Genomic DNA, 16953 nt, shown 5'->3' with positions numbered 1-16953 from the left:
CAACCAGACCCAACCCTCATGCACATGAAACGTGCTCAGAGTTAGTGAGAGAAAATTACTGAATAAAACTTTGAATGCAAGTCCAGTTGTATCGTTGCATGTCACATTAATGTTGAAGGAGAGCCAATGTCGTTGGTGTTGACAACACAAATGCTGCTAACAGTGCCAACGATGATGACAATGTGCATGCCGATGTCAATAGATAGATAGAATGTTGATAAAACTTTTCTTGCTGACATACCAATGCCGTTGACAATACCAGTGTTGTTGACAAAACGTATGCTGTTGACATTCTATGTTGTTGACAATACCTGTGCTGTGGACAATACTTATGATGTTGACAATACCGGTGCTGTGGACAATACCTGTGCTGTTGACTATACCTATGCTGTTGACAATAACTATGCTGTTGACAATACCTGTGCTGTTGACAATACCTGTGATGTGGACAATACTTATGATGTTGACAATACCTGTGCTGTTGACAATACGTATGATGTTGAAAATACCTGTGCGGTTGACAATACTTGTGATGTTGACAATACCTATGCTGTTGACAATACTGATGAGTAGGTTGTGTGTAAGTTGTAACCGGAGAGACAGATATCCACACTGACAATGCAAGTCTACACATTACGCCGTTACTGACTCAATTAGATTCCTCTTCACTACAGATGTAGCTACTTGTTTCTATCAGAGACTTTTTAGAGACTTTGCGTTCGTCTACAGCAGATTGTGATGCGTGGACCCGGCAGATAAGGCTTCGTGTTGAGGAATACGAAACATGCAGCCGACCCTGTTAACAAATACATGAACCCCTTCAGGAGCAACAAAGAACATTCCAAAAGCCAGAGCACGCATGCCAGAGATGCTGGTTTTCTGGTTTTACCATTGTTCAGAGGAGGTTCCTTGTGCAGAGAGAGATCTTCACCAGATGCTCCAGGAAGAGAGTTATACCATGCTCCCCAGTTGAATCCTCAACTCACCCCACCCCCAACATACACTCCACACTTTCTCCTTTCATAGACAAATGCGCGCGCATCTCAATCCTGCATATCGTTTTCAGGCACCTGGTTTTGAAAGCAAGAATATTTACGCATGAGTACATACTTTACAGAATGACGGTGCTCTTAGAAATAACTCTCTCTGTTGATAATAGTATTACTACAGTGCATACTTAAAAAGCTTCGTAGTTAAACGTGTTACTACTAACACTTCCACCTTCCTTGCTCATCATTAGACCGTCCGCACCGACCGTTGTTCAAGTTTAACACCATGGAAGTTTCAACAATCCTTAGAAACATATTACGACACTTGCAGTACCTTCCTACCGATTTAGCCCAGATCCCGCGATAACAGCACATGGCACCAGGTCTAAGCTGCTACAGCTATCTGGATACTAGAGACCTTGTCATAAGGACACATGGAAAGATTACGTTACTACGAATGCCTCGATAGTCCAGACCCTGTGATATGGACACCTGACAGGCCCGCGTTACCACGGCTACCTCCATAGCTCACACCCTGTGATACGCACACCTGGCAGACCCACGTTTCTACGAATACCTCCATAATCCACACCCTGTGATATGGACACCTGGCAGACCCACGTTACTACGAATACCTCGATAGTCCACACCCTGTGATATGGACACCTGGCAGGCCCACGTTACTACGAATACCTCGATAGTCCACACCCTGTGATATGGACACCTGGCAGGCCCACTTTACTACAAATACCTCCATAGTCCACATCCTGTGATACGGACACCTGGCAGACCCACGTTACTACGAATACCTCCATAGTCCACACCCTGTGATATGGATACCTGGCAGGCCCACGTTACTACGAATACCTCGATAGTCCACACCCTGTGATATGGACACCTGGCAGGCCCACTTTACTACAAATACCTCCATAGTCCACATCCTGTGATACGGACACCTGGCAGGCCCACTTTACTACAAATACCTCCATAGTCCACACCCTGTGATATGGACACCAGGCAGACCCGCGTTACTACGAATACCTCGATTGTTCAGACCCCGTGATATGGACACCAGGCAGACCCGCGTTACTATGGCTACCTTAAGTAAAAAAACTCCATATACCGGACACGTTCATGTCAGTCGTCACGGTTATATCGATGTTCCTTGTCACCCATATCGCTCTGTAACTTCGATTCGTTACTATGTGTGTCTCCATAGTCCCTTATCACAGACACATCGTAAGTCCTAATACAAACTACACCTGCATCACTATTAATTATGCTGCTTTGCTCTTCATGCTGAACTGCAAACTGGGAGCACAAACACGAAAACCCCATCTTCCAAACCTACCATGAAATTGAAAGAACACATTTCTCCTAAACACTAAGGTCAATCAGAGGTCGACGAAATTTACAAAGTGTTCTAAGAACACCATTTATTCGCAGACTCGTTCCTGCAAGTCCTATTATTGTAATGCAGTTGTTTGACAGCCTGCAGCCGTATAAAGTGTACTCATTCCTTTAGCTGTCTCGAGTTTCAACATAGTGGCGAGAGACACACAGAACATGCTGCAGGGGTCCATCTGACCCGAGGGTGGAAAGGGGGCTAATGAAGAGTGCAGGTGCCTCGAGAAGCAAGCGAGTTTGCTGGCATTCACCTTACCCATGACTTGTAATTTGAACCGGTTATTGTAGCAGGAACGTTTTGTAACAACATATATTACCATACACATAACAGTCTATCGTGCATTGCCTTATGTAGGATCTGTTTCTTTTCACCCTCACTTAGTAATGGTTGAATATACATGGTACAATGCAGATTATGGAAAGACCGTCGTGTCAGTTCCATGTGTGTCAGGAAAGATACTGAACAGAGAACTGTGTTGTGTGATACCAAAGTCAATAGACTACAGTCTATATATAAGTCGTATTCACTCTTTACAACCACAATAAGTACTGTGGAGAATGTTGCAACTATTGCCACCACTATCAACTCTTGTTACGATCATCATAGTCATAACACTGCTATTTTTGCATTACTGTACATATGATTGCAACCATTGTTATTACTGCACCGTTACCACAGATACCATTGCAACCATGGTTATTATTGCAACATTACCACATATACCATTTGGACATTTGTCATTATTGCAACATTACCACATATACCATTGCAACCATTGTCATTATTGCAACTTATCACATACACCATTGCAACCATGGTCATTATTGCAACTTACCACATATACCATTGCAACCATTGTTAATATTGCAACTTACCACATACACCATTGCAACCATGGTTATTATCGCAACTTACCACATATACCATTGCAACCATTGTTAATATTGCAGCATTTCCACATATATCATTGCAACCATTGTTACTCTTGCAACATTACCACACATACAGTTACAACCATTGTTACTATTGCGACATTTTCACATAGACCAATTCAACCATTGTTATTATTCAAACATTTCTACACATCATTGTCACTATTGCAATGCTTACATCATATATCAATGCTAATAGTACCGCCATTATCATTGCAAGTATTGCGTTCTCTAACCTAACTGCAAACGCTTAAACATAACTATATATGCCACAAGCATTCAGAATTGTTAAAATCTTAGACTTCAAATCCATAAAATAGAGCTACTGAAAAGTCAACAGTTTCTTCAGAATCCCCTAGGAAAATCGACCATCATGACACCTTTTATCGACATTTTCAAGTGTAATTTGTTTATTCACACAACCTTCAGTGATTTATAGAAATTTGTTTGACATGTAAACTCTCAAGTACATTCCTTACAAAACTCACTGGAAGGACAATATTGGATGCCCTACCAGTTTTACGTGATCTTTCTTTCAAGACCAGGGGCCTGTGTTGATAAATGCCGTACTACATCGACTTCCAATACTTACACGAGGCACCACGGGGTACTTTCAAGTGCCAATAAAAGCACGCATGTCATTCCAGTGAAAGCCACCTTTCTGTAAATGGTTCGATAGCAACTTAATGAAATAAACCGACTGAGAAAAAGCCTCAGTTCTCTTCAACATGACTTTCCTTGGCGTATGGAACAAGTGCTTCATATGGGACTGAAGGAAGTTCGTTTAAAGAAAAGGAATTAGACTGGACACACCTAAGTGCTCTAATCTAGGAAATGGATGGGGTATGTTCATGATATCCACTTCATGAGGAGTATACATACAGTCGAAGCTTATGTATGGAAAGGATATCCTCTCTAGACTTTTAGGAGTTGCGGGGATTCCATGTCAATTTGCAGCTGTCTTGGGGCATATCTCTTCTCATTACAGGACAATTTTCCTCTGATAGTTCCCGACTTCGAGTCTAGGAGTGTGATTGTGAAAGACATTGATGACTGGTTGCGTCTAGCGGTTTCGTAAATTTATCTCTGGCCAAGGACTGTCTGAGCATTGACCCAACAGACTATAATGACGGCCTTGTCCATGTCTGCCAAAGATAACCTTTTTCTAATCTTTCATAATGTATTTGATCATGGGACATTTTGAAATGGCGGCATTAAAATCGGCGGGTGTCTATGATTAGACATGGTCGTAATTAAGAAAAATGGGCCACCATTAAAATGATTTCAAATAAACATGCATTAAGGGGATTTGACACGAATGAGATGTGACCGAATGAGGGGGATGCTCCACTTCCTTTGCAACAAATTGTATGCATTAGTTCTGGATGGGGTACAATGCTGATGAAGAGCAGTCGGGAAGCGTGGCCCTCGTGGCTTTTTATCACACTCCTTGAAAATCATCCAACTGCATCATTCCCTATTAGAGAGCCAAATCAGTGTTTTGTCATTTCAAATTACTTTAATTCGAACAGTGATGAACAGCAAATGACACATGGAAACAATGCATTGGCAGACCAGAGTGGCTGAGGCTTCGTCATCGTTTCCCATGGTGACATAATTGAGAAGGGCAATAGCATTTGACATGGAGTTAGCGGAAATTATATGGCCGGAACTGTCCAACAAATCTCGTGATAGACTGGGTAGGACCACAGCCAGCTGTTGGACAAGATGCGGTGATATGTTTTATGGATCCAAGTAGGGGTTTGCATGGGTGGGTGTGGGTGTTGGGAGGGTTTGGAATTTATAGTGAGACTGAAACTGAAGTCTAAGGGCAGGTTTCTTCTTTGTCAGTAGACTTGAACGGTGATGCGGTTGGATCTGTCTGATATTATTTCTATTGATTTGGTGGGGTCTTTGGATCTGTTATTAAGTTGGTCTCGATTTAGTAGGTTTCACGGCCGGAATTGTAGTGACACTGTTTGGTATAGGGGGTCTGGGCGTGCATATCTGGCTTCCTTACCTGAAGGTTGGTAGGATTCTAAAACTGTAAGTGGGCCGTTTGCATGTAAAGGTTGTTGGGTGGCCCAAAGGGTGCTAGATTGGGCCTTGGGAAGTCGAATGGGGTTGGGCCTCAAGGGTGTGGTCGAATTTGTAATAAGGCGGTATGTACGTTGAGACAAAACCAGAAGATATAATGATGGGCCTGGATGTTGCTGTTGATGGGAATGTTGGCTCTTTAAGGCTGCACTCGGCAATGTGCCAACTATATGGCGGCGGTTGGTAAACACGCGGTACAACTGAGGGTGTCATGTCTCCCAACAGTAGTCCACTCAAGACCAAGAAATCTATTGTATGTTGGTTTGTTTGTTGTTTGAAACCCACCCTCAGCAATATTCCAGCTACACGGCGGCTGTCTATGAATAACTGACTCAGGACCAGACAGTGCAGTAATTCACACTATGATCATCAACCCAAGTAGCTGGCATACGATGGCATGCGCAAACCAAGCCAATGAGTCTGATGACCCCTTACATCGACTCCAACAACAGGCATGGGCTACTGAATACCAGTTCTAACTGGAAAATTCACTTGGTTGTAATTATTGATAAGTTACACGGATGAGCAGGAGGAATTAACGACAAGAGATTGACATGAGGAAATCAGCTCTTGTTCAAGGGACATTCCTCTAATCTAAAACACTAATCTAAAAAGTTCAAGGACGTATATAGGAGTGGTGGTGAATATTGACTTCATACTTTGTTCATTTTTGATTCTCAGAGCTTCTATAGTGTCCCGATTCTTGCGCTACAACGATACAGAGTCTATATACAGTAACTGTACTGCAAAAGTATATATTCGAGAGTCCTGCGACGATCACAGGCAATCTGACCACTCTTGACTTGTTGGAAAATATGTGAAAAAAAACAAACAGTTGTGACATGCATGCACGGTTACAAATATAGCAACGCCTGGAGTTGAGTGCGCGATGCAGACGCCAAGCACATTCGCATGCCCATCTGATGTCCCAAACAATCCCGTCCGTATGTGATGAATTAGACAATGCATAATAATGCTGTATTGTCACTAACGGATAATCTCTGTATGGGTGCGTAATGACTTAATTTAAGAAACTACATCTCTTAATTACCCTCCTTACTGGCCGTTGTGGTAACAAATAGAGTAGAAGATGCACACTTCATGATCGATACTGAAAAAAGATGGCCAAATTATAGAATCGTGTAGCTTTCCATTTTTCACAACAGGATGAGAATAATACTATTCCATGACAAAGATTAACTTAATGGAGTAGCATCATGAATCCCCCAGTCCGTCAAAGATCATCGCAAGTTTTTGCCCTTAGTAAATCAATTTTCTCATTTTTTTCTCTCGATTCAGAAAAGGAGCCCCCGCAAGACGTCGGACATTTGTAAACTGGTAATTAAATTTGACTCCGGCATGCTTTGTTCTTCATGGACAAAGCAGAGTGTTTCAGAGCCTCCACATTCTAAAATTTGGGAGCTATTCTACTTTGAAAGAGGCTCATTAAAGATGTATAATTTTTCAATCTCAATGCATAAAACGGATAATGTCTAAAGAATTGACATGCTGTAAAGTTCCCCCAATTAGATGCTATTTGATTGGGCATATCAAACAATAGCCTTTCTGTGAAAAGTGGCCATCTTGTTAAAGTCAGTAAACCCCTCCAGCGCTGACTAAATCAATGTAATGACCCCCCTCGATTTTTTTGCTTGGCAGTTTTCTTTGTTGTCCCCGTGTAACCTTATGAATATCAATGAGTTATGGGTCAAAAACAGCGTGTATCGGGGGCTTAATTGCTCGTTACAAGGCTTATTTTATGTGTCAAAGCTTTTTAAGGGACGTGTGTCTTGGATTGGATGCCGTTTTTCACACATTCATTCACAAGGAGATAATCAAAACTGCATAAATTCCACTACGCTATAACAGGTCTGAGGCAGCTAGTTTATGTGTTGTAAACTTACAGAACAGAAATATCAAACAGTTAAAAAAAAGAAATAGGCGACAGTTAGTCATACGAACACAAGCTTTTTGATTTAATATTTTGAAAAATCCATTACATCTTTCTTCAAGGCATGAACATTTGACCTTTGGACAAAACAACTTATGACAAAATTGGAAACTGTTTTGATTTTCAGATGAAAAAAAACTATTTTTATTTCGCTGTTACGATTCTGTTTAGTGTAATAGCAGCGGCTAGAGTGACACTAGTGTTAAAGATCCTTGACGTTGCTAGTTCAATGAAACCACGAAAGACGAACTGCTGCAAGCAGCGCTAAAAAGTCAACTTGGTAATGGGAAAAGAAACAGCTTCCATTCAAGTTCCATCTTCACAACAGCTCACTCATAAATGGTTTTATCCCCCAATAAACATATCGTCATCTGTGGAGCCAAGAAACAAGACACGGCCCTTAGCTCTGGTATTGAGTTTCGAATTCTGAACAATGCAAGCAACACGGCGCTTTTCCTTCTCTGACGCATGCGTTAATGGCAGAAGCCGCCATCCCGTGCATCATCGATTCCAAGGCCTGATTTTCACCTCTAAAGCCCCTGTGCTAATTGTAAAACAATTTTTTCGTTCAGTCGGGTCATGAATTTAGACGTTTTTCGGTGATAGGAAGATCAACGGTCGATTGTGACCATCGATAATTCTATCCAACAGCTCTGGCTGTCTACATAATTTCCAGTTGACTTTTTACGCACTTACTGCTAGTGGTAATTGACGCTGCCGAAAACGGTGTTGCGAATAATGCTGGTTTAATACAATTTATAGGGCCTATTCCCCTCATTGATAAAGAGAAGGGAGTAACTGCGATCCTATGACGCTTGCACATATATTACGTTTAAGGACCATTACTCTTAAAACCTTTGATGAATTCCTTTGAAAAGCTCATCACTGTCAGCTTAGCTTCAGAACTCGTAAGGCAATGGTGTGGCCTAGTGGTTAAAGCGTTTACACGTCACGCCGAAGACCACTTTCGAATCCCTTTTACAGAGAAAACGCGTCAATCCAATAATGTTCTAGATCTGGTAGCCTAGTAGTTAAGGGGTTCGCTCGAGACGCTGAAGACCCGGGTTCCATTCCGGGTCTGAAAACAGTATGTGAAGCCAATTCTGGTGTCCCCCGCAGTAATATTCTCCTGGAATATTAAAAGCTACCTCAAAACCATACTCTCTCACTCTGAAAACGTGACACTGGCCACTTTTGCCTCATGATCCCGTAATAAACTCTGATGCCATTTGATAGTGATGATATTAGGTGTTCGCGAAAGTTTGAGCTTATCCCTCCTAACGGTAGACACCCGTCATAAACATTAGCCCGTAAACTTTAGTTTGAGCTAACTGGACATCTATTTGAACATGCTATTGACGTCCCTATCCTTGAACATGTTTGACAAAAGGAACGTTTAAAAAATTACACTGAGACAGAATTTCAAGCTATGCCTGACACTCCTAACTGTATAATGAATAGAAAAGAGTGACAGCCTTTAACACCTTACCATCATCTAAGTTATTATCTATGCTATGGATTCAGACCCTATGTTGAACTAAAGGCTTAAGCGCTTATTAAGTGAGAAGGAATGGCGTTTAACAGGTGTTAGCAATACACGTTTGTGCGCGGCGCGCCTGTGTGTGCGTGCGTGCGTGCTTGCGTGCGTGTGGTGTATAAGTCCGCTTTTTGTGCATCCTTGCAGAGATTCATTGCTTGATCGTTAAAATGAACAGCCCACTCAGACACTGTGTATTCCCTTCGAACAAGACAGAAAAACAACATAGTGACGTCTTTTGCTATTTCGTAACCAGCGTTCGAACCATGACCTTACGCTCTCCAGCAAACGCTCTACCAACTAGCCAACAGATGCGGTCCCCTTGAGCTGAGGATTACGCCTTCATTATTAGAGACCAACACAACCTTCATCTTCATCAAACCTGACCAAAGGCAGCAACAAAAAGAGTCAATCCAAGATCAACTCAAGATGTACAGACAAGTAATGTTGGGGCGTCATTTACGAATAGGGTCAACGAAATCCTACTTCAAACCGAAAGTGTCAACAAGATCGTCCAGACACTTTGATTTAGTTAGTTTCCTCAAGGTAGTCCCCCCTTGGGCTAATGACCGTCACCTTTCGCAACAATCTAGATGTAGATCCCCCATCATCAAACAGCCATTCCCACTTTGATAGCGTCATAGCTTCTGGCGAAGATACTGACGTTCTCAAACAGTACCATTGAGACATAAGAGACAATATCTTGATACCTCATTACAAGGAGGACCAACTGAGTGGGCCTTCCTCAGAGGGACAAAGCTTCAGTCTCACCAGAACAACGAAGTACGTGGAAATCAATTGGAAGGATTATCGCTCAAGCATCGAAACGATACACTGGAGGATTAAATACGTTTTAACTTTTGAGGAGGAGCCTGGAGGTGGAATTGGCCATCACGTTTTGGAAAAAACTGACATTATAGTTTCTGGACGATTTGAAGACTTTGTTGTTCTGTGATTAAGATGTTGAGGGGCGGTGGTACCATCTGGTGATTAAAGAGGTCGCCGGTCTCACCGAATACCCGGGTTAGCGTCCCTACAAGGATACAAAGTTTCCAGCCGTGAAATGCTGGAGTATTTCTGAAGATGATTACTCACTCTGCTGAAAGGAGAGTACGTACCCTGAACTCGTGTTTATAAATAACTGTCAAACGGTTAAATAAACCCATGAGCTGATTCAGCCCCATTGGCGACACCTGTCACATACATGCAAAGGTAAGGCAATTGCTCTGTCACAACGCAGTAAGAAATGAACATCACTCTGGTCATCACTATCCCACACAAGCACACCAAACCACCCCTTCAAAGATGTACCAAGGCCATAAACAATGCGACCCTGATCAAACACGTTAAGAGTCCCATGAGAGTCCCAATTACATGGCTGCTACCCTGAATTGTAGTCAAAATTTATCGTAAGCAAGTGAGTTTGGTTTACGCAATAATCAAGCAATATTTCAGCAATATTTCAGCAATATCATAGTGGTGACCACCAGAAATGGGTTTCACACAATGAGTATACTATACCATCTGTGGACGGCAAAACTTTACAGATTGGTTTGTCAAAGATATTAATTACGTAGAAGTAAACACGACCTAAAAGAGTCCATTGTCATACAAATTTCAGTTTCAGTATCCGGTGTTGGTAATCTACAAAACATCCGTGAGTGCAAAAAGATGCTGCAACCTAAAGAAAGCCAGGACCCAGCCTTTATGAGATTCTCTCTACTGAGTATGGGAATCATACATCTGTTATGCTCTGCATTCCTTATGGTTTGGCTAATGGCGGGATGTGACATCACACTGCCTTTTTGTTTGCTCCAGAAACTCACAATCGAAATTAGATATATTTACCGTTATATTCACCACTGCAACTTTTAAACATACGTATACCAGGAGACCCACATGCCCATATCGTTCATATTGGTAAAGCTCAATGCAGGCCCCTGCTTCTGCGTTAGTGGATCTAGTGAATTCCACATCAATGATTCATGACGTTTCAGTGGAACCGATACCATTTTCCGACAGGTCCCGTTACATTACCAACCGATACAGACATCATTATAACAGATTCCATTTACACAACATTTACCTCCCCGCCGTCACGTCAGTCGTTGCAACAGAGCAATAAAACCGTATCTGTCACATAATTGAATATCAAACAAGGCTGAATAACCCTTGCAGGCATTGCGCTTACTCTTTAGTGCGGTCAGACAATCAATCATATTTTGACACCTCCAATGAAATATTAAGAATGCTTTACCACAGATGGCTGCCTTGCTGTCAGGAAGGACCTAGATGTGTTAGGGGATGCTCGTTGTAGGAGTGTAGGAATCAATTGCCACCATGAACGTATCGTGATTGGAGCGATTCATTGTAACTCTGGTTCATGGTCCTGACGATCCTGTCAAGCATCCTGTACCTTTGTCTCTCACGCTTCAATCGATACCACTTGTAACCTTATGTGTGTTTTATTGTGTTTTATGTGATTGGGTTTTGCTTTTAGTGATGATATGAAACACCAAGCTCGTATATATGAGGTCCAGCGGGACGCCATGCTCGATGTAAGAGCTACAGGGTAAATACAGGCTCGAGAGTGTATTCGCTCATATGGTAAACACTAGGTATGTTGAACATATACTGAACTAAGTGGTGGCTCAATATATTCCCAAACAGGTGAGGTAGCGTGCTGTGCATGATTTATTAAAGCATCTAATACGAGTTAGGATTTTTAATACCTGCATCTCTTACTAGGAGGTCAGTAATAATTCTTCAAGAACATGTGACTCTGCTATTCAATTGACATCATGGTTCTAATATAAAAACTAAAGCTTCATATTTCATCTTTTTCATTTTACTCCACTATTCTCCTGAGACTTCCAGGCCGCTAAACTCCTTAGCAAACACGGTTGGTTCCTAACGTCCAGGAAGTACCCTTTCTGGGAATAAAAACATAAATAATGTTTTGCAATACAGTGTTACGGGCAGTTCTGGTTTGGAACCATTTGAAGAGGGGTTTAAATATTGTTTTACGTTTCACCGCAACTCTAGCGTCACAAATGATAAAAAGAAGTTGTTTTTAAGGAAATCTGCCCTTGAAGGGCAAGGCACTTATGTGCATATTCCTTCTTGTGACATCAAATTCTCCTTTCAGAATTGATCAATGAAATAAATCTGTCTGAAAATGCCCATTTACTGTATTAAAAAGATCGATCAGAAGGCTTTTTTTACGAAAGTCTAACGATGGAAGTTTGAGAAAACCGATAATATTTGTCAAGCCTGTCGACACATATTGATTAAGGTAGTGAAGACAGCATCAGTGGCGAAGAAATTGCTTCCCCGACGCCAGAGACATCACGGTAGCCACTTTGCCATTGGAAACTTTGTAGGCAACCGTAGCAGAATAACATGAAACAGTTCCTGTACATTGACACCCGCCTCTACAGATTGATGTTGCTCCCTAAATAAGTCGCGTTGATGACCACCCGGCGTGAAGAGATTTACAAATTAACACTACAAATCGTCTCATTAACGGTAAACCCTCATACGTGGTTTTATGTCTTTGGTTCAGAGTGTGGACAGTTTGGTCTATGGAATTGTTCTGGCACTAATGGCGGTTCGTGAAAAGAAACCCCGAATGCCACTAATGGTATTTGTTAATAGTACACTCGATCCCCACCATTCGAGAAACCAAGAAACCGAGAAACCCGGAAACCAGGCTTCCTGGTGGTTGATGCTTATAAAACATTGATTTGGAACCAAGGCGAGATATCATGTTGAATTGACGCGAAAAGGGTTTATCGAAAAGGGTTCACCTGGAACGGAGCCACAAGATCAGCTGGTTTTGATTCTGTACATGCAATCGAGTGAGCGAGTTCAGCCCTCAGCTCCAGCTTCACATATATGGAAGCGGTCTGTAAATAATGAAGTCTGGACCTAGCAATCCAGTGATCAACAGCATGAGCATCGATCTACGGCACAGGAAGTCCGATCACCCGATCCTGTTTGTCGCTGAAGACAAATTACAACCCGGATCATCACGGGTTTTGAGTTGCAGGGGGTCGTGTATACGCTCCAGTCTGAAAGTAATATACAGCCTTGTATGTTTACAACGGACATGCTTATAGCGCAGTGACGGATATAACGAACCCTTTTCCTCCCGACACTTGCTGTCAAAATGCATCACTGTAACTATTTTTACGACGAACTAACTAAATAAATATTAATGCTACTTTTGAGTCGAAATCCCTTTAAATAGTAACAGTAAACTGTTCCGGAATAACAATTATTACATATTTCCACATCTTCCCATACACGATACGAAAAAAAATATGTAGAAGAAATTCTAACGCAACAGTTCCAAGTTATTCCTTTCATTGTTCTAGTAAGATGTCTTCTTTATTTTGTTTCAACATACAAAAAAGAAAACGATGTAACAAACAGTTTGAACTAATTTCATTTATAGGGTCGCTAGTCGGGCCTTTTGGGCTTTTTCAAATTGTAAATGGATATCAAATTTTATCATTATCGTTTTCAACGTGAAATGTACATTAGCCTGAGATGCCGGGATTGTTTGGACTTCCAAGTCATTGCCTTTAACTGGGTAAGCTGCTTAAATGCACTGCATGGATTAATGGAGAAATCAAATTATACTTGTTCGGTACACGCTTAGGGAACATGTAATAATGACGCCTTGTTCGTATTTACAATTCCCATGCTAACAAATACAAGAGAATGTTCACAAATTATATTGTTGTATATTACACATCACGAAAAAAAGTCACGCTACCAAATGTCGAACACCATGGGGGAGAAAAAAACAGAGACATACAATCCAATGGTGGTCGAAAAAATATTAAAGAATGGCCTGAAAGTCAGTTCAGCGTGACTGATGACATTTGTGGTACCGCAGCCCGGTAAAAATGTAAATAGCTTTGAACGCAGGATGTAATAATATTCCTTGCGACCCAGCCCTAGGACCGTCTAATGAGCTATAAAACGAAATGACCCTATGAGGTAAGGATTATGAATATCATTTTGACCAATCAGAAGATGCCTCTGCTGTTACTGCGATTCAAAATGGCGGCGGTGACTCAGCAGCTTCCCTTGTTTCGTATTCCATACTTTAACCGCGCCTCCATGTGATAAGACCCGGCATGAGAGCAAAACCTGTTGAGATTTTCTGCATGGAATGAAACGTCACTCAAACGCATTCATGTGTTAGAAGGCCTCCTTCAGATACCATTGTAATCAGTCCGATCCATTTCAACGCGAGACTATATTTTACGCCAAGTGTCTGCAATTGTACTAAATGTCAAGTAACGAATGTATTTCAATGCATGTTAAACGTACTTGATTCGAATCGAAAAACAGAGCTAACACTGCAGAATTCAATACGTCAAACGAAAGTCTTTTCACTTGTTCACGAGTAACCAATTTAAGTCGAGGAGTTTTAACACCAAACGTTATTGCGGTGACAAAGGATGATACTTAGAGCGCATGTTTGACCACCTGAACATCGGGTGCTATCACTGTATCGCTAACATGGTTTTTAATAGTTCATATATTAGGATAAGGTTTCTTTTTTAAAATACATGTATACATACAATGACAGGCAATATAAATTATTCCTTGGACTTGACTAATTGATTTTTCTCCTATTGATTATGATGAAATGCTGCAAACTAAATTTCCAAAACCATCATATAATAATTCCAGTTTTCTTTGCCTTTGCCACTATAGATCACGGTGTATACTTCTTTTGCCCTGCAGTATACAAATCAAGGTCCAGGGGCCTCGTTTCCTCGTAGCATCCCCGCCTCCTATACTGAAAGATAGGGGATACCTATGTTACGAGAAAAGTTACGAGATCTTAGGCTTACGAGAGCTTTGTGAAACGGGCGCCAGTTTCACGAAATGATCTTAAGACTTCGACTAGATATTAAAAACCCATGTTGAAGTATGACAGCTGCAATCACCTCAGTGTTATGATCGCTATGTGGATCTAAAACAGAACGTAATTATGTAGGAATATTGCTTCAACAAACATCTTATTATTTATCTCATACAAAGACCTGTCTGTGCATAGGGAAGGATCGGCTTGGTGTTACTGATAGACAAGGGAATACATCAACACATATCTATACAGAGGGTTGGGTTGTAATTTCCATGGCGTATATTGATATACTACTATGTCTACAAAGTATCATATTCCACATTGTTTTTAAAGGGAACTTGGAAGAAACACAACATTGGGAAGACGTCGAGCGAAAAAAGTAATCTAGTCTTTGTGATATTTTATCAAAATGACAGTTTTTTGTCTATGGCAGATAAAATACACCTTGACATTTGTGTTTGTGTATAAAAAGAAAAAAAAAACACCTTTTGATCTAAACCGGGAAGTTCAAAGATGATTATGCGATTGGACAGACCAGGGCTCGTTTCAAGAAGCGATCTTTACTAAGGTTAAACCATTCTTTACCATTGCACTAAGGTTACATTTGTGACGATCGCCGCAGTGCTTTGTAAAAGGCGGTCAAGGATGATACAATGATTGATGACCTGGCCGTTGGCACATTGATATCATTTCAGTTCAACACACGTATGTCAGACAGGAGGACAACACCAGATTCATGATGTTTTAGTCCATTTGCTCAGAATAATTTACAGATTTTGTACTGGAATTAATCATGATATAATGTGGAATGTAATTCGTGACTGCAGTGGGGATCTAGGAATACCATACAGATGAACACACCAAGGGGTTGGGACATGCTTTCACCTTTCGTGTCAAATTTAGATAAATTGACAAAAATGTCACTTCTTCTATTTTGCCTTTTAGGCCAAATGAAAAATGTTTTAGCAGATAATCGATATCTTTTCTCTGGCTTTTTACTAATTTATATTAGGATACCTCTCTGCTTACAGTTACAATTGTCTACTAATAAATATCTTCGTAAGTGTTAATTTGACATTTATTTAAACACAACACGATAGGGTCGATATAAGCAAGAGAACGGTTTTTCTATCGAGGTTATGAAACAACACTGCGACCTTATTTTAATGCATTGACTTTTCAGTACATTAAACTGTTTTCGAAATATTTAATCTTCACAGTTCACTTCCAAGCAGAAGTAGAATGAACATGTGTAAAAAGCTAAGTGGAATTTTTAACTAAAATACATGTAGTAACAACAGACGATGTATTTATTAAGTATTAATCTAATAATTGATAGTGAATGTCATAAAAGTGTCAGTAGGAGCTCATAAGACAAATGTATCTCAGAACTGAACTAGTCTATTTAAGTCTGTTTTACAATATTCACGCTGTTTAGAAACACAAACTTTCCCACGAAGAACAACTTGATGTTATCGCAAGACTGAAGTGAAAACACTGCACCATAAATCCTTTATTTGCAAAATGGGAATTCATTTCTTGGAGTGGCGAAACATAAATATTTACTCTAATCTGATTCAAGTTTGAATTACCCAAAGTCCTCTTGTACAAATATTACTTCCTATAGTGGATGTACTCCTGAATGGCTTTATTGATTAATTACACGCTAAATATGAGTAATAAAACGAAGCTGGTGTAATGAACACTCCTTGGCGTTGTCAATGATCAGATTTACTCATCACTGTCGTGGTAAATTGCTTATTGCAATCAATATCTCGTGTCACATCGATCTATTTCATTAATAGAGCTTAACCCCTGAGAATCATATTCACGCGGGTAGATACATATTGTCAGATTGTGGACATAGAATTTCTGGCACGACAGCCGAATGTGATGTTCCTGCAATTATATGAATCCTGTGACGATTTACAAAGCCACTGTGGGTCTTCAAATTACGTGGAAATGTCTATTCTAATAATAGATCTTATGCAATCGGTTTGACGAACAAAACTGATACTTGACCATTGTTCAGTATGGCCGGTGGATTCAAACGTATTTGTTTTCGATATGTTGATTACAGAAAATATGATATCGTTGTCTAATACTATTATGATTTCGCCTATAATTAAAATAGAGCATCTAGGAAAAT

The 16953-nt window shown here is 40.7% G+C and overlaps 1 protein-coding gene across 10 annotated transcripts in view; it reads right to left on the bottom strand.

Annotated features, from left to right (window-relative positions):
* Nucleotides 1-16953, bottom strand: part of LOC137291043 (receptor-type tyrosine-protein phosphatase mu-like) — a 190775-nt gene that overhangs the window by 129660 nt on the left and 44162 nt on the right. The window lies entirely within an intron of this gene.

This window comes from Haliotis asinina, chromosome 7 (assembly GCF_037392515.1).
Source record: "Haliotis asinina isolate JCU_RB_2024 chromosome 7, JCU_Hal_asi_v2, whole genome shotgun sequence".
In the NCBI taxonomy this organism is placed as follows: Eukaryota; Metazoa; Mollusca; class Gastropoda; order Lepetellida; family Haliotidae; genus Haliotis; species Haliotis asinina.
The sequence above is the reverse complement of the archived record's forward strand: the minus strand, read 5'-3'. Positions and strand labels throughout refer to the sequence as shown.